The 18,568-nt window shown below is 43.9% G+C and overlaps 1 pseudogene; it reads left to right on the forward strand.

The window, feature by feature from the left end:
* The first annotated feature begins 18,019 nt into the window (after positions 1-18,019).
* On the forward strand, positions 18,020-18,137 carry LOC124597450 (annotated as a pseudogene).
* The last annotated feature ends 431 nt before the right edge of the window (positions 18,138-18,568 follow it).

Raw genomic sequence — 18,568 nt, forward strand, 5'->3', positions numbered from 1 at the left:
GGCCGTATCCTTCGAAAAGGCCGTTGTATCTACTACATATATGCTACGAATTATGTGACAGATAATTTGCAAATCTGGCGGTGTGAAGTGATTGTTTGAATGTCTTGGGATGTCGTGCGAACTTGAGTGAGCATGGGGTAATTGTGTTGGTGTTATTTCCGAGGAGACCGCAGACACTTCGCCGTTTACAAGCATCCACAGAAAATCGATTGGTGTTGCCGGAGAGCGAAGTAATCTTTACATATTCCAAGCAGGGCGTAATCAGTGGCTACATCGACCTACATACCTCTCTCTCTCTCTCTCTCTCTCTCTCTCTCTCTCTCTCTCTCTCTCTCTCGACAGACATGGTGCCCCCATATACATTCTTCTTTCTCCGATGGATCTCCACCTGTGTTTGTCGTTCGGCAGTCAAGAAAAGAATAACAGCACGTTGGTCCTGTCTGAATGTATTTCGTAATAATGACACCGTAGTTCACCTTTCCGCATTTATCGCGCGCGCGACGTCAAGACACGAATGCCACACTAGTCCCTCCCCTACATGTCGGTGCTTATATATCCGCATCGGAGTAGCGCTACGTCGCACATACGCTGCAAACTTTTTGATCACCCCTTCATAGTTAATAGTTCTCTCCAGAAAGTCGTCAGAAGCTCGATTTTTCACTCAAGTCTCACGCAGTAAGAAAACCAAAAACATTTCATGGAATAATGTAGTCAGAAATATTGCGTTCCCATTATGACAGAAACCCGCCAGTCAGGGCAGGTACAACAACTCGATCTGTTGGACCGGATCCTGTCCATATTATCACTAAGGCGTTGGTAAAACGTCAACTACGCATCTGAATTAGGAGGCAGTACGTAAAACATTGAAATGAAACTCAAAAAACATAAAAGTGGCGAGGTAACGATTTCGAAATCTTGGTTAAACAGAAGTCTTGTCATCCTGAGCTTGAACAGGAAAAGAAGATGATTAAGGTTTAAAGTCCCATCGATATCGAGGTCATTAGAGACCGAGCATAAGTTCAGAAAGTTTCAAAGAAGAGGAGGGAAATCGGCCGTGCGTTTTCAAACGAACGATCTCAGCATTTGCCTGGAGCGATTTAGGGAAATCAGGATGGCCGGACGCGGATTTGAACCGTCGTCTTTCCAAATGCGAGTGCAGTGTGCTATACTGCGCAGCTTCGCTCGGTGTGCTTGAACAGGACCCAGAGTGAACTCATGGTACGTTCATTTACTGGCCACAGGAAATTCAAGAAATATCTCTTGATGATGGGACTGGAGAAAGAATCCTCTAAGTGCAGACCGTGTGGTACGGGGGATTAAACTGCACCATATTTAATCTTCCAACTGGAGGCCAAAAGATAAAAAAACAATGTTGGGTCATTAAGTCCTGAAGAGTCTATGGCTAGAATACTGCACAACAAACTTAGCTTGGTGAGAGGAGCAGGGGCTACAGCCACTGTAATTTTGTCTCCCTGGTTAAATCAAATGCCGGCCACGGTGGTCGAGCGGTTCTAGGCGCTTCAGTCTGGAACCGCACGACTGCTACGGTCGCAGGTTCGAATCCTGCCTCGGGCATGGATGTGTGCGATATCCTTAGGTTAGTTTGGATTAAGTAGTTCTAGGGCACTGATAACCTCAGACGTTAAGTCCCATAATGCTCAGAGCCATTTGAACCTTTCTCTTTTTTCTTTTTTTAATCAAATCAGATGGGATAAACCTGTCCCAGTTTCTCACTTAATGCAACGTACTGCTGTTTTCCGTTTTTATGTATTGCTCGTAGCACAGACAACACTACTAGTTCAGCTTGCTGTTAAAGCGTTCTTTTTAACGACTTGCGTTGACACCAACCAACGCGTGTTTTTAACCCGTGCCACTCGCCTCTTTTCACATACTTGCGGCATTCAGACCTCGTCCGGTCTTCCAGATGTGACCTAATTAAGACGATGGTGGCTTGGGAAAGGATTTCATTCCCCCTCCACGTAGAATCAGAACCTGTGCCCAGTCCGTAATGACTTCATCATTAATGGCGCTCTGAGCCCCCTTCTTTTTCACACATTACTTTATACGTAGGGCAACCACAGCCGAAAAATTCCATAATTTGAATAAACAAGACCTCTGTGATTGTATAATATTTTTTTTGCTACACCGGTCATCAGTAATGTATACTACACGTTTAATTCTTTTTCGACCTCTACCATATTTCCTTTTGCTGTCGTGTTTGTCCGCATCTAATTTATTTCCGGATATCTCAGAACATGCCTCGTGAATCAGCCTTCTTTCGGATAAGTTGTTTTTTCTCTGGAATCTGCACTATGTAGTCAGCCGATGTAACAACAAGCGGACAACGCTACTTATCTTTCTCCCCGCGTGCTGTTCGAGAGTGGAACGATAAAGAAATAGCTTGAAGGTAATTCGATGACCGCTATGCCAGGTACTTAATTATGAGTTGCAGATTAATCGCGTAGATGTACACTCGGAACCACGATGCAACTCTAAATTTTTCCCATCTCCAGATATGACAGAAGTGCAATAAGTGATATATGACATAACTGCAGATCATTCGTAGTCTGGTATTAACCACTGAATCACCAAACCACACATACGAATACTAGTTTGCATGTTCAGGTAAAGGAATTTGGGGTATAATCGGGTATGGGGATCAAACCGGGAACACTCACATTTCTCTTTACGAGTTGGTAACATCGTTTTTTGGCCGTCAGACTTTGAAGACGGCCGGCGACTTCGGTACCACCATGAGCCTTGGTAGGGTCAGATGCAGAGTCGTTGAGAAAAATGGTTCAAATGGCTCTAAGCACTATGGGACTGAACATCCGAGGTCATCAGTCCCCTAGAACTTAGAACTACTTAAACCGAACTAAACTAAGGACATCATACACATCCATGCCCGAGGTAGGATTCGATCCTGCGACCGTAGCGGTCGCACAGTTCCAGACTGAAGCGCCTAGAACCGCTCAGCCACACCAGCCGGCGTTGAGAAAAATAATTTATTAGATTTTTGTGGCTGTTTGTCTTACGTAGTGATATTTTGTGTTCAATAAGGTACTTATACCGTCATCTTACAAGCTTAAATTGCAAAAGTAATGAATAATACCTTTAACTAACTTTATGAACATACGCCATGTTAAACGATTCTTCACATTCTTTCATATGCACAAAAAAATTTCGCGATAACCGACAGTGGGAGTAAAACCAAGTAGAACAAATGGAGTATAACCGGAACTAGCTGATATTACCCCATTATACGTAAAACGTATATGCGTGAAATAAGAGGTATAGGCTTTTAACGATACGCTACTTCTGTGTACATGTTTTAATGACTACAATTTCATAATTATATATATATATATATATATAATTTACAATCACTTTGCACCAGATTTCAGATTATTTTGTCACTAATAATTTGGTTAATTGTCCCTTACTGAAGAGCCGGCTGCTGTGGACGAACGGTTCTAGGCTCTTCAGTCCGGAACCGAGCTGCTGCTACGGTCGCAAGTTCGAATCCTGCCTCGGGTGTGGATGTGTGTAATGTCCTTAGGTTAGTTAGGTTCAAGTAGTTCTAAGTCTAGGGGACTGATCACCTCAGATGTTAAGTCCCAAAGTGCTTAGAGCCATTTGAACCATTTGAACCTTATGGGAGAGATATATTTTCATTTGAGATAAGATTATTAAGCGCTGTACGTGGTCAAGAAATTAAGACACGGGTCAACAGCCATCCGGAAAGAGTGAGAACCCAGAACCAAATACTACCGTTTTTCGGACTTGCGTATAGTAGAACAGAAACAATATAAAATGACCTATCTGAATAATTTCCCGCTTAGAGATGCATTTGATGAAGAGGAAGTTGCACTGTCAGATACATCAGAAAGAATAGCGCCAGCTTCCCAGAACACAACAGAGTCAGTTACTGTTTCTTCTACGCATCCTGTTCCGTCCACTGAAGTGCAAACAGTCTTCGTTCACTGAATCACCAGAGTGATAAGCCACTTCCTCAATACGACAGATCATCGTGAACCAAGTAAAGAGGAAAATTCGCCGTGATCACCGAGTCTCCCTACAAAAATTAACTCGGTGCAACAAAGGCATCTTCCCTGCAGATTAAAATAATTGTCGAAGAACTCCGAGTATAGACCCTAAAAGAGAATCAGAAGAATCTGAAGACTTACGGGTCAAACAGCTTGTATGAAGACAAGAATAAAACGCTTTGTCGTTTTTGCAAAGAGATCTAGTTGCAACAAGAAAATGAGATGACTCGGTAAAGTGTTTAAAGTGTGAGTGGTGGCCCCTAAAGAGGGTACAGGGTGAATTAAAGATAACTTGCTTGAGAGTCGATGTGTCCCATGCCTCAGACGGAAATTATAACATTGCCCGTTTGTTCTCCACAGAGTACCTGTTTTTACCCCAAGATATGGGGTTTAACCGTATTGCACAGTGCCGAGTTATATTAAATGTAATTTAAACCGTGTAAAATAAGCTCTCACAGTTCATATATGTTAATGCTTTACTTATCTTTAACTAAAATACATTTGAAATCCCAACAATGGAGATTGTCATTATCTTGCTTTATCCTTAGCTACTTGGCTATATCCCAACTTCTTCTACATCTGTTTGATGATTCAAGCACGAACATTCAGCTGTCGAGACCGTGACTCTTTAGAGGCGTACCTGTGTCTGTTACAACTGCTGTATTGTGCGTTGTATGCCGAATAAGTGTGATGATTTACGTAACACCAACACAGCCTTAAAATGAATAATTTGAAAGTGATGGTAATGTTATAAACAGAGTGAGTGAGATTTTATGTGAACGTGTATTTTATGAGCGTATAATTTTAGATATCTTCCCTTCATTTTTTAAATTATTTTAGGAAGGATCTAACGGCGCTGTAGAATCCTTCCGTCCCTCTCACCCCCCCCCCCCCCCTCCTCTCTCTCTCTCTCTCTCTCCTTCCCTCTCTCTCTCACTCTCTCTCCTTCCCTCTCTCTCTCACTCTCTCTCTCTCTCTCTCTCTCTCTCTCTCTCTCTCTGGCACACGCGCACGCACATGCACGCGTGCTGTTTGTATGGCCATCTTCCGCAGCAGTTGCTATAATCAATTATTACTGGTTTCTCCGTCTTAATCTTACTGCAAATAATTAAAGAGAATTTACACCAGATGCTTTTCGCTTTTATTTATGAAGCATTCTCCGTGGCCATTCTGGAAATGTGAATACATATGATCGTACGTCTTGGTAGTATTTCTTTATAAAGTTGGTGTGCAATTTATTTATCGTGCTTCTGTCTCTTGTTTACATACTCTCCGAACCATTCTTACTTCCTTCATTGTTAGGGGAGGCTGAGGTCGAAAGAAACTTCGTTGCGCTTTTACACTTCCAGTTTTGTGCCCTTTTTTTAAAGCACTTTTTCTTACGCTATCAAATAAGTCAAAAAACTGCCAGGTAAAAAGCACAACAAAGTTTCTTTCGACCTCAGCCTCCGCTAATGACGAAGGAAAAAGAAGTGGTTTGCAGAATATGTGAGAAAGAGACAGAAACACCGTAAGTAAATTATACTCCAGCTTTATAAATAAATACCATTTTTAATCTGTGACAACCAAATTGTACTTATGTATCCGCATTTTCAGAGTGACCACAGAAGACATTTCGTAAATAAAAGTGAAAAATGTCTGGTTTAAAACTCTCCTTCATTAACTGCCGTAAACTTAAGACGGAGAAACTAATAATAGAGTTTTTAGGCATTTACACCTGGCCTTTCATGTGTCCTTTGAACCAGACACCACCCCTCCTCTCATCTTTGATATCCTACACTTCTTCAATTGCCCAAATTGTCAATACAATGTAGTTTGATTTTTGCTTTCGTTTAACATCTTCTAGTCATTCGACGTGGGTGAGAGGACTGCTCCTTCAGATACCTATGCTGTGGAACCTCAAGATTTATGGACCTAATATCTCGTTGCAGAAATTCTGATGACTGTATGCGCGCCTTCCCCCCCCCCCTCCCCCCTCCCCCCCCCCCCCCCCCCCCATTTTTCAAGCTATCGATCAGCGCAATCGCGTCGTTATCATGGGCGTTCAAGAGGACAATGGCAGGGAAATCTTTGCGTAAAGGAGTTCGTGCTGGTTGTGTGGAGGATATTCCCTACATGCAAAACGATCTCCCTATATCGGGAGAATGAAGTAATCATCGGTACTATTGCGACTGCACACACGTATGTTTACTGTATCAGTACATAGGTTCATTATTTTAGATATGGTTCGTTCGACGTTAAGATGAAAATTTGAGAAAACCATTGTTGATTCGTGTTACACTCCGGATGGTTAGTATGTATTCTACCTCTCATGGAGCTCCTTTTCCACGAATCACAGCTGAAAATTAAATATTTTTGAATACAGTTTGAGTAATGTTCCTTAGGCCCGACCGGCTAGCCGTGCGGTCCTATTCTTGAACACCGGTTAAATGTTTCAAATTGCTCTGAGCACTATGGGACTCAACATCTGAGGTCATCAGTCCCCTAGAACTTAGAACTATGTAAACCTAACTAACCTAAGGACACCACACACATCCATGCCCGAGGCAGGATTCGAACCTGCAACCGTAGCGGTCGCGCGGTTCCAGACTGTAGCGCCTAGAACCGCTCGGCCACACCGGCCGGCGAACACCGACTAATTTTTGTTTACTAAGGCTTGAGAAACAATTAAACGGAAGAACCGAGTCCGCGTTGTTTGTGATTATTACGAAATTAAGTCCTCGTTTAGCGAAATTTTTCACGTTTCCAAGCGGGCGCCAGCACGGCGAACACACAGTTCCTCTTTGGCACGGTAAGTGCGAAAACTGCCTCAACAGCTTCAAATAGTATTGTGTGCAATGTTCTTATCGTAAAGAAGCGAAGTTGGTGCCCACTGTATACGCTCTCCTCTTGCTGGCAATCTATTGCAGTACGCGTTTGCGAGACACTTAACGAGAGACACTAATGCTTTAGCACGGCCTAGTCTCGTTAAAGTACGACCGAACAGGCCACGAAAGGCACTCGCAAAGTAAGTGCCACTCCAGCGAGTTGCTGTGTTATGTATGTAAGTTCGTGATTTTCACTTTTCTTGTTTTACGCACCTAAGTTACAATATCTTAGAGGATGTGCCTGACACTAGCTCCATGGCCACGATTACACTGGGATCATTTCATGATGCTCCTAACGCCGAAGAGGTAGAAACGTGTTCTCATTGTAATTCATGTGTATCGACGTAGCCATGCGGGGTATGAGACACGTAATTTACTTATTTTCCAGTATCCAGAGTAGCGGATATACTGACATGGAACGTTAGTCACGAGGGGGAGGAGGGCTTTAAAATTTGTTTTTCTAGTAACATTTGTATTTCGAAGTTGTTATCTGAAGACTATATGGCCCGTATTCAATTTTCACCTTCTCTGCTGCAGTATACCTGATCTGATGGTACCGAAGGCATGAACAGTCCGGACGCAATGGTCTTTAAGATCAAGCAAGCACTCATTGATGTAAAGAGGATCATTGACATAACCCCAGGAGAAGAAACCGAGGAGACGTGTGGGACCATGGACTGTTCATCGTTCCAGCCCGTGTACTGTGGAGGAGTCCCATCCACACCACTCGGCACTTCCAGTTCCTAGTGTGGCGACTACTTTGCTGCTGAAGACAGACGCTACTTTGCTGCTGAAGACAGACGCACGGTCGAAAGTATTCAACCTTTGGGAAGGCGTTTCCTGTTCGTATGACTAGCTGTGCTGATGCTCTGATTACCATATTTGGGAACACAAAAAATAGTTCAAATGGCTCTGAGCCCTATGAGACTTAACATCTGTGGTCATCAGTCCCCTAGAACTTAGAACTACTTAAACCTAACTAACCTAAGGACATCACACACATCCATGCCCGAGGCAGGATTCGAACCTGCGACCGTAGCGGTCACGGGGTTCCAGACTAAAGCGCCTAGAACCGCATGGCCACACCGGCCGGCTTTGGGATCACAGATGGTCCGTTAATGAGGTTATACACCAGTCCGCATCAGACATTCACATTAGAATATCCTAAACGCATCCTCAGTCATCATTTAGATATTGTAAACTCAGCGTTTGGACGTCCTTTGTTAGTACACGACCCCGAAATGTGAGTTTTGACTTTATTAGAGCGCCGAATGAAAGATTTTCTGAAAAAAATCTTTGATCATATCATATGTTTCAAAACGTTCTGTGTAAATTTATGTTGCCGTGTGTGGTCTGTTGGCTGCAGATCGTGCGATTTCTGCATCCTTTATATATACAGGCTGAGCCCCAGTTTCCTGGGTCCAGAAACTTCCTGTTCCCTACTTTTACAACCTTTGTGTGTTGCTGGATCTGTCGTGTACTTGAGCAAACTCTCTTTGCATCAGAATGGGGACGAAATGACTCTGTAAACCACAACAGAATTTGGGCTTCCTCATAGAAGATCGCCATCTTAGTAACTTGTACGTTTCTGGCTCATCTACTCGTGCAGACAGGAAATAAACAAACTAGAAGATACACGTCAGATCCCTGAGCTACATGTGTTGGTTTCAGATCCGTATCCCCATTAATTTTGAGTCTAGAAAAGAATTACAGTACCAGCAGGGCATCGAGTTCTTTACAACTTTGACGTGAAAAGATTGTTCGAAACCAGACGGAACAGAGTAAGGGAAGTTATATTTCTTGAATAAATTGGTTTAGTTAACTTCGCAATTAACTTCTGTTAGGTACTGTTTAGAGATGAGACAGAGAGTGACTTCTTGTACTCTGTGTGATAGCCTTTCGCCTTGACCCTTTCGCAGCGATACTCTACCCTCAGCGCCAGCACTCACTCCGTCTCCAAACGCTGGATATTGTGCATGTTAAAATGAAATTGGCCTACAGTCCTTTTTATTTTCGACCCAGCTGGTATTAATCACTGTACGGTGCTACTGGCGTGAATGAAACGGCACAATGGCAGGCTGTATGGCAGCGAAATACGAGCAGCTGTGTGTTGGGCGCTACTCTATCATTTACTCATAATCAGATAATCGGGACAAGGCCTCCACTGTCGCAATGCCTCCACTGACGAGAGAAAAAAGAGAGTAGTTGCGGGCACACGGGTCATTAATAAATGGAATATGTGCGAGCAAGAATTTGCGAACCGCCCTAGCCGGCCTCATGGGAGTCGTACTCAGTCGGGGAACTCCGGCAGTCTTCGGCGGCGGCCGCGTAACTTCGGTAGACGTCGGACGCCGCCGCAAGCCCTCGGCGTCTCGGCGAACATGCAGCCGGCCGGCTGTCAGTCAGTGTCGTGATGGCTTGCGTGGCGTGCAGATCGTGCGCGGAACTGCGCCAGCAGGTGGCGGCGCGGGAGGCCGAGCTGGCGGCTCGCGAACGCCGGCTCGCAGCCCTCGAGCGGGAGCTGGACGCACGCGATGCCGAGTTGCGTCGTCTGCACAACGAGATCGACAAGTTCCGGCAGGTGGTGCCGCTGTCGCAGCCCCAGAGGCGCCAGCAGCGGCAAGCCATCAGTGCAGAACCGCCCCAGGGCGAGGAGATGCCCCCGCTCCCGCGGCCTGTGCCCAAGAGCCCCCGGTGAGTCACCATCCCACGAATCAGCCAGTCCGACGCTTGCACATGCACCTCTGCGGCAGTCTCCCGTTCTAGAAACCGAGGCGTGCTCGACAATTCTGTCGCAGCAAACACAGGCAGGTCCGAAAAGACTATGGTGCAACGACTGCGCTTGCTAAACAAAGGCATGACTCCTCAAAACGAATTGCGTTCACCGCATAAGAGGAACGTCTAAAACGACTGCGATCGACAGTATCTACCTCCTCTTCCCCTTTCCTTCAATAAACGCAAGACGAAGTCATTACTAGCGGAATTACACTCTGGCGTCCTCACAGTCCTCGAACGATGGAGCTTTTTTGAGGGTGCGCAGTAGCTAGCCTCTCGTAGTGCGCCCAGTATCTACTGGTGTGTATGTACAACAACAGACGCCCGCAGTTGTAGCAGCCGGTCGGCGTGACGCGCCACTGGCCACGGGCGTGATCCGGTGCCGCTCCACTGCACTCCACGCCATCGTGGCCAACACCGGGATCACCGCCGCCAAGCCGGCCGCCGGTAAACAACTGCAGTCCTCACCCACGATAAACCCGCTGTCTCGACACGCTACGGGATTCACCGTTGGTAGGAAAGCGGCAGCGATTTCCTTAAAGGCTAAGAGAGAAGCTAATAATAGAGTGAGACTGCACTAAAAATGCCTCATTAGAATATAGTCCCCACGCGTCATCTGGCGGATGGGAAATTTATTCGTCCTAAGCGTCCAAGAGCGGACTACGTTACTTGTGGAGTCAAAAGCGACGCGATGCGGAGGATGCCCAGAAAATTAAATCCAACTGATGTACTGCCTGTGGTCTTTCGTCTCCGATCTCCAGCGCCCATAAGCTCCTTCGGAATTTCCGTCGGTATTTATTTAATGATTTTTCTAACGTGTCGCCAACATGACTGGATGGCATTATCAAAGATACACTCCTCGTCGCAGGTGCCAGTCAGTCACCAGCTACGAAGAGTGAATCTTTGATAGTACCAGCCTCTTGTGCTGGGGAAACGCCAGTAAATTCATGGAACAGACGTCGGCCAAAGACCCCAAGGCGAAATCCAATAGATAATACGTCAAAAAGTGTCCAAGGAAGGCTAAACAATTTTAAATACAACTGTTGTTGAACATTGTAGGTTCTGTCAATTTTTAACCCAATTGCTAGAACATCTCTCTGGTCTCTTTCTTGGAAATTTTATTTCCCAACGTTCTTCTTTTACAATTTTGTTTTTGGTCGAGCCCCACGTATTGCAATGCTCGTCTTACTGTGAAGCAAAAGGCTATCATGTTAATAGAACACTATTTCTGAACTGCCTTTATTTACAAATACCTGCTTCTTCTTTGGTATCTTTTCGGGAGACCATACTTTTAAAAGTGAATAATGTCGCTAGTAACAATGCGCAAGAATTTTTGAGAATTTCATTGCACTACAATAAAGCTATGTGTAACCTTAGTCTCTGTCATGGCGTGTGATACTGACAAGGAGCAAAAATTCTTCACTTAAATATGATATCGCAGAATGACGAGCATTACAGCCGCAGTAAGGACATGGGCTCACCTAGCTGTCGATACGACGTCCGCAGATCTTTTTCCACGAGTTCCTGTACATTAGCATCATTCCCGTCACTAAATGATTTAGTTAGTCTGGACTGTCCCCGAAGCTGAAAATACATAAAGAATAATCTTAATACGCTATCAGTGTGGACACTATTCCTCAACATTAAAGTCATTTGCTCGAAGTACTGATCTCGTTTTGAAACCTACAGAAAGTACTGTACCGCCAAAAGACTTAGTTTCCCTTCCTTTCCCCATTCTGGACTCCGTTGATACAAAATAGCCAACAGGTGAGACTAAATCGATACGAGTAAATATGGACCGATCTAAGCGTGCACACAAACAGCCCCTGGCCCATCCACACTTATTCCAAATATTTTCTGTCACCCTTCTTACTTTCAGGACTACCGTAGTACTTCCGGTTTCTCATTAATGACAAATATCCCTGCTCACAATCGTAAGTTCGCCGTAACACGGCACTCACGTACGTACAATATGAAAACACTCAGGGTTGACCAGTCAGTCGTTCAGGGCAATTTCCTCATAAATTAAAGTAGCTTTTTTCCTCTGGACAGTCAAACGTAGCAAAAAAGTTGGAAAATTTCATGAACACGAATACTGTAACTTCCTTCGGGAGATACTCTGACTGGGCTAACCGGGCACAGCTTTACTTCTGCCAGTACCTCTTTACTGTGGGAACCCGAATATTGCTTCGAGTACCTCTGCGCCATATCAGGCGTACTAATATTCTACTAGTTGACATTCCATTCGTCTAGCGTGACGATCAGCTAATTCGTTCATCGACAGGGGCCTACAGTTAGATGTGGAACCACGGTGCAAGCTGTATCACCCCCAAACGTGTTACTTCATGTATCATAGTCTTTCAGATTGATAACTGACTCTCCTGGACAGCCGCGCGAATTGGAACGTCACATTCGTGGTGGCGCGCCAGCTAGTTATCGATGAGGGCCAGGGTGCCAACCAGCCTGGAAGTGGTTTTTAGGCGTTTTCCCACGTATGACTAGGTGAATACCAGGCTCGTACCCGCGTCCCGCCCCAGTTACACGACTTGCACACGTTACGAACACGTTCACACATTTTCACATGGGATAAAACTAACAACAACAAGAACTACTATTACTACTACTACTACTACTACTACTACTAGAAGTAGTATTGCAAGAGTGGTAAGCTGTAAAACCACTTCATCCTATTAGGGGGAGAAATGAAAGGGAGGAACCTTCAGTTTCGACAGGGAAGTCTAATCCCTCGACTGACTGACAGCAGTCTCACCAAATTAAAATCAATAATCTCCAAACTCTTGTTTGCACGTGGGATAAAGAGCTTCCCCTCAATTCCATCTTTTCTCGTCCTTAGCTGCACAGCGGGTGACCGGAATCCGGATCGACATCATCAACGGCATTACGAAATCGTCCTGGAAAGTATTGCCTCCGACTTTTTATGTGAAAACTCGTACAGGTTTTTGAATATAACAAACTGTATTAACATTCTGCATCTTTATTCTTCATATCTACACAATTTATTCCTCAATACAATGCATATTTCGGCGAATAAGACGACCTTCAGATACGAAGTATAAATTTTCGTCAAAGATATATGGTTGTACCATATGCTCGTCCAATAAGACGATACCCAAACTATTCAACTGTCTGCAAATTTAGTTTAGAACAGTGATCATCTGGATAATAATACGTTCACTCTTTTGGGTAATGACCGTGAGTGTGTATGAAAGTGTCGTATTGGTTATTCATTCTTGCGCACACACCTGCTCTGTACTACTAAATATTTGCTACTGTCGCACACGTCATAAAGCAAAAGCCTCCTTCAGCATTATTACGGTTTTGTGTAAAGAAGCACGTGCCGAATAACGAACTCATATGAACAGCTAACAAGTGTTGTTGTAGGTTGTGTTGTATGCTCAGATAGTTGCACTGTAAGTGTAATCGGTGCAAAATTTGTAAATTGTATGTCTAATGCTGGAACCAACAAAAAGAAGTAAATTCAAAGCAAGATTGAAGTTACAGGTTAAAGAATCGAACAACTGTGCTACAGCAAGGGCTTTCGATATAACAGAGAAGATGGTAAGAATTGGTCAAAGAATGAAGATCCTATTTTTAGAAAATGCTTATGAAAAGGTGTTCTGTGAGGAGAGTAGTAGCTTGCTGGCCAGAATTAGAAAATAGCGTTGCAGAATGCGTACAAGAATAGAGGCAGAATTGTTATGTTGTTACAAGAAATATGATTCGGGCTTATGCACTGAAGCGGGCACGAACAAATTCAGAGCAGGGCAAAGAATTTAAAGCAACAGTAGATTTGTGCAGTCGTTTCACGAGCAGCAAAAATCTGGTAATATGGCAGAAAACAAAAACTGCGCAGAAATTACCGAAAGATCTTGACCATAAAGTTATGAGTTTTCGTAAGTTTGTTATTCGTATGAGGCAAATATACAACTTTCCACTATCTCGTTTCAGAAACACGGATGAAACACCGATGAACTTTGACATGATAAATAACAGAACTCTGGAAACAAAAAGGTGTAAAAACTCTTGAAGTCAAAAGTGCAGGCCGTGAAAAGACCAGGTTTACAGCAGTATTAACATGTACGAGAGGCGGAACGAAGTTGAAACCTGTGGTCATTTTCAAGCGGAAAACCGTTCCTAAAATAATTTCCAGGGAATTTTTTTTTTTGGGAAAAGGTTTAGATGGACGAGAATGGTGTAAAATTGTGGATGGAAAATGTGTGGCAGGGTCGATCACGTGCTCTACAAAATCAACCAAGTTTGGTCTTGTGGGCTCGTTCGCAGTCACATAACTGAGAATACCAAAAATCACAAAGCATGAAGCAACATAAGATTGCTGTAATACTGCGTGGTTGACTTCGATGCAAAACCCTTTATACGTCCATCTGAATAAACGATTCAAAGACCACATGCGTGAACAATGGAACAGTTGGATGATAAGTGGCGAAAAGCCGTATACGAAAGGCAAGTGGCTGCATCACTTGATGTTCTGTGTGACTTTGTGATCAAATCATGGGAAAAAGTGAAAGTGGAAACAGTGATAAAATCCTCCAAGATGTGTGGGACTTCCAATGCTGTGGACAACACTGAGGACCATTTGCTGTGGGACGCTGATGACGAAGAGTAAATGATTCATAAGGTGCAGAATGGGACCCATAAGACGAGCTTCTCAACAACGGAAGTGACGATGTACTTGCGGAGCTGCTTTCCTTAGATGATTTTGTGAGGATTTCGCAACGTTTTAATGCATTGGTGAGTGATTTATTTTTAATGATTTAAGTTTACGTATATTTCAGTCCATGTCTTATATCTGTCGTATAAGACGACCCCGATTTTGGGTGCTTTTTTTCATGTTTCGACTATCGTCTTTTTCTGTCGAAACATACCGTAGTCACCGTGGCGCGGAACCGTTTCTCCCGACGAGAGACCAGTTCGAGGATACTATCACAACAGAATGTTTGACTTCGTTGACGGAGTGACAACCTCACCTCTACTTGCACCGCCTCATCACTATCAAGGTGAAGTCCTCGAAGATGTTCTTTAAGTTTTGGAAACACCTTGAGGTTCGCACCACGTTTCCTTCATTACGTTCACGAACAATCGAACTTCGCACGTTACTGATGTCGATACAATCGTCACCTTGCACTTCATTATACTATGCACTTCAATTGGAGGCACGTTTTCTGCTGTTAGAATCTCTTTTACAGCATTATCACGCACCAACATAGTTACGTTACGCACTACAATTCGAACCCCTCTAGCGGCAGAGGGTGCAAATATGTAGACATGAAGAATAAAGACGTAGAATATCAATAGCGTTTGTTTTATTTAATAAGCCTTAATAGTCTCCACATAAAAAATTCGGCCTTATTACTTTTCAGCACGCCTTGATGCATTTCCCTATAATCTTTTTGTATTTTTTTAGATATTACATCAAAGACTTTACACAGTGTTTCAAATGTATCGAGGTTATCAAGCAGCCGTGTTACGGCCTATGTTAGTACCTGTCTTCCATTGGTTTCCGCTGCCTCACAACTAGGAGAACTCGCAGATATTATAAGCTCAGGTGTCCCTAAACGGGCGCCGCAGCCACACCGTCCCGAATCCCGTTTTCCTGTCCTGTTTAAAAGGAGATTAAATGGCTTGTGGCCTGTTACAAGGTGTACTAGACCGTTAGTCGCACTGAAATGTTTAATTTTTAGCCTTTCCCTTGTTCTTGTTGTACAATTAGTCTTCATCCCACAGACTGATTTAATGCAGCTCTCCATGCTGCTCTGTCTTCCGCAAGCCTCTTCTTCTGCGAATAACTGCTGCAACTTACATCTTTCTGAATCTGCTCGCTGTGTTCATCTCTTGGTACCCCTCTCCCGTTTGTACCCCCGCCCCCTCTCATTTCCCTCCAATATTAAACTCGTGATCCCTTGAAGTTTTAGAATGTGTCATATCAACCGATTCCTTCTTTTAGTCCGGTACCACCATAAATTGCTTTTCTCCCCAGTTGCATTCAGTACCTTCTCATTAGTTAAGTGATCTACTCATCTAATCTTCAGCATTCTTCTATAGCACCACACTTCAAAAGCTTCAATTCTCTTCTTGTCTAAACTATTTATCGTCCATATTTGACTTTCATACTATGCTACCCTCCATGCAAACACTTTCAGACGTTCTAGGCAAATGCCGGGATGATTCCTTTGAAAGCCGGGATGGTTCCTTTGAAAGGGAAAGGCCGACTTCCTCCCCCATCCTTCCCCAATCCGATGCCCTCGCTGTTTGGTCTCTCCCCCCAGACAACCCAACCCAACACTTTCAGAAAAAACCTTTTAACATTTAAATCTATATTCAATATAAACAAATTTCTCTTCTTCAGAAACGCTTTTCTTGTCATTGCCAGTCTACATTTCGGCCACCGGCCAAAATAGCAAAACTAATCTACTACTTTAAGTGTGTTGTTTCCTAGTCTAATTCCCTCAGCGTTACCTGATTTAATTCGACTACATTCCATTACCCTTGTTTTTGCTTTTGTTATTCATTTTATATCGTCCTTTCAAGACGCTGTCTAATCCGTTCAGCTACTCTTCCAAGTCCTTTGCTGCCTCTGATTGAATTCTAATGCCATCGGCAAATCTGAAAGTTTTATTTATTCTCCCTGGAATTAAATTCGTACACTCAATTTTTCTTTGTTTTCCTTTACTGCTTGCTCATTATCCAGATTGAATAACTTCGGGGATAAGCTACAACCCACAATTGTGACAACTAAAAATTTGGAACATGTTTCATAGTAAGTGATATTACTGTACATGTACACACTAAAGGACTGCGTTTTCTATTTACATGAATTAATTTTTGGATTTAATCAAGTATAATCCCTGTGTGCTTACACAAAATTTAAGACACACTCAATAACCCGGCACCTCCGCTAATCAGACACCCCTAAGTGCAAGGAATGGCCGGATTAGCAAGAGCTTAGAATAGACACACAAAAACAGTACTACAAAATTTTTCACATAAACGCATCAAATTTATTGGCATGAATTAATCCTAGCCAATTTCGTAACATTTATCCAATTTCACCCCCAGCTCGCTAAAGGTTCAATTCTCTGCCCTGGGTCTTCTTTTAACAAGTCCACACTCACTAATTCACAAAGAGCACTGATGACCTCGCTGTTTAGCGCCTTAAAACACGAACCATTATCATTCTAATCGGCAACACTCGCCAAGAAAAATGGGAAAGTACCTGAGCAGAATCAGATGTGCGCACACGGTTACGGACTTTGGAACGCTTGGTCAGCTTTCCGTACCGGGAAAGTAACCTCGTTGACCTCGAAGGATCACTAATTCCAGACTTCCGAAATGATAACCACAAACTCCGCACCAGAAGACCCACGATGTGCCACCTCCGCCCCACAAGAGCTACAGTCAGAATTCTCGATTTCGTGAGCTCCAAACCACTGCACGAAATTATTATATATTTAGTCGTTTCAGAATCAGAATGTAGGCATAATCATTGATCATTTCCTGCTCCCTCTACTACATCTTCCGCATAGTGCTGCTTCCTGCAACAACTTTAAGAAGTTTCGTGTGTTTTTTTTTACAACAGCTGTTGATAAACATATGTCGTCACGGGAATTATTCGCCCTTGACATGAGCCTGTTCGAGGATTACACCCATGACCTACATGCTGAAGAAAGTCTCTCTCCCACGGAACCACGCAGTCGTAAACAATAGCCTCAGCAAGAGCTCACCACACGGCTAGGGAATGAGATGTTAACGCTATACAGCAGCAGTAAAAGTGGAAATAAAGGGTTTTCTTCATCTCCTTGAGTTGGCTGTTACTGGCAAAGCGGAGCTATGGCCTCATCTTTACAGATTCCTCTGGTACTAAAGACGGGACGCAGGCAATATTACACCAAGCGCATCTTCACCTCCAGCTAGACTTTTTTTTTTATTTATCTGGACACCAGATGTAGTCTACGTGGCAAATGTATGAGGCTAGTGATTAGGATGCTAGAACATTGCTTTACTGATCCCTAAAACGAAATTACAACCTTCTCGTGACGTCCTTGGCCAGTTGGGGCACATTTTGTGCGTATGTCAAGACAAATCTGGAAGACGCCACAAGTGCAGCAATTCCCATCTGCACAATTATTACCTAACACTCGACTTGATATTTAGGCACTGAGTTGTGCTATACAGAATCGCCGGAATACATACTCAATTTATGTTTTGAGTATACAAAGTTGATTTTGATCTTCGGCGATTATTGGATAAGAATATCTAGCGCGCTGCAGATATTACGTATCTATTATACGTTGAGGCAACGGCCTTGCCGCAGTGGATACACCGGTTCCCGTGAGATCACCGAAGTTAAGCGCTGTCGGGCGTGGTCGGCACTTGGATGGGTGACCATCCAGGCCGCCACGCGCTGTTGCCATTTTTCGGGGTGCACTCAGCCTCGTGATGCCAATTGAGGAGCTACTCGACCGAATGGTAGCGGCTTCTGTCAAGAATACCATCATAACGACCAGGAGAGCGGTGTGCTGACCCCACGCCCCTCCTATCCGCATCCTTAATGAGGATGACATGGAGGTCGGATGGTCCCGGTAGGCCACTCGTGGCCTGAAGACGGAGTGCTTTAACTATACGTTGTGTGGCACGCACTGGCGGTGCCCTTACTAGAAGAATGGGATTATCTTACTATGAAGGACACTGACACCACCATTAACGGCGTCGCATATCGCTGTGTGAGCTGCGATGTTGCAAGGAGTAATCACACCCCGCACTGATGACAATTCTGATATACTAAACAGACGCATCTATTCTTCTGGGCTTCATAGAAGTTGCACATTCTTTCCCTGGAACTAT

This window comes from Schistocerca americana, chromosome 2 (assembly GCF_021461395.2).
Source record: "Schistocerca americana isolate TAMUIC-IGC-003095 chromosome 2, iqSchAmer2.1, whole genome shotgun sequence".
In the NCBI taxonomy this organism is placed as follows: Eukaryota; Metazoa; Arthropoda; class Insecta; order Orthoptera; family Acrididae; genus Schistocerca; species Schistocerca americana.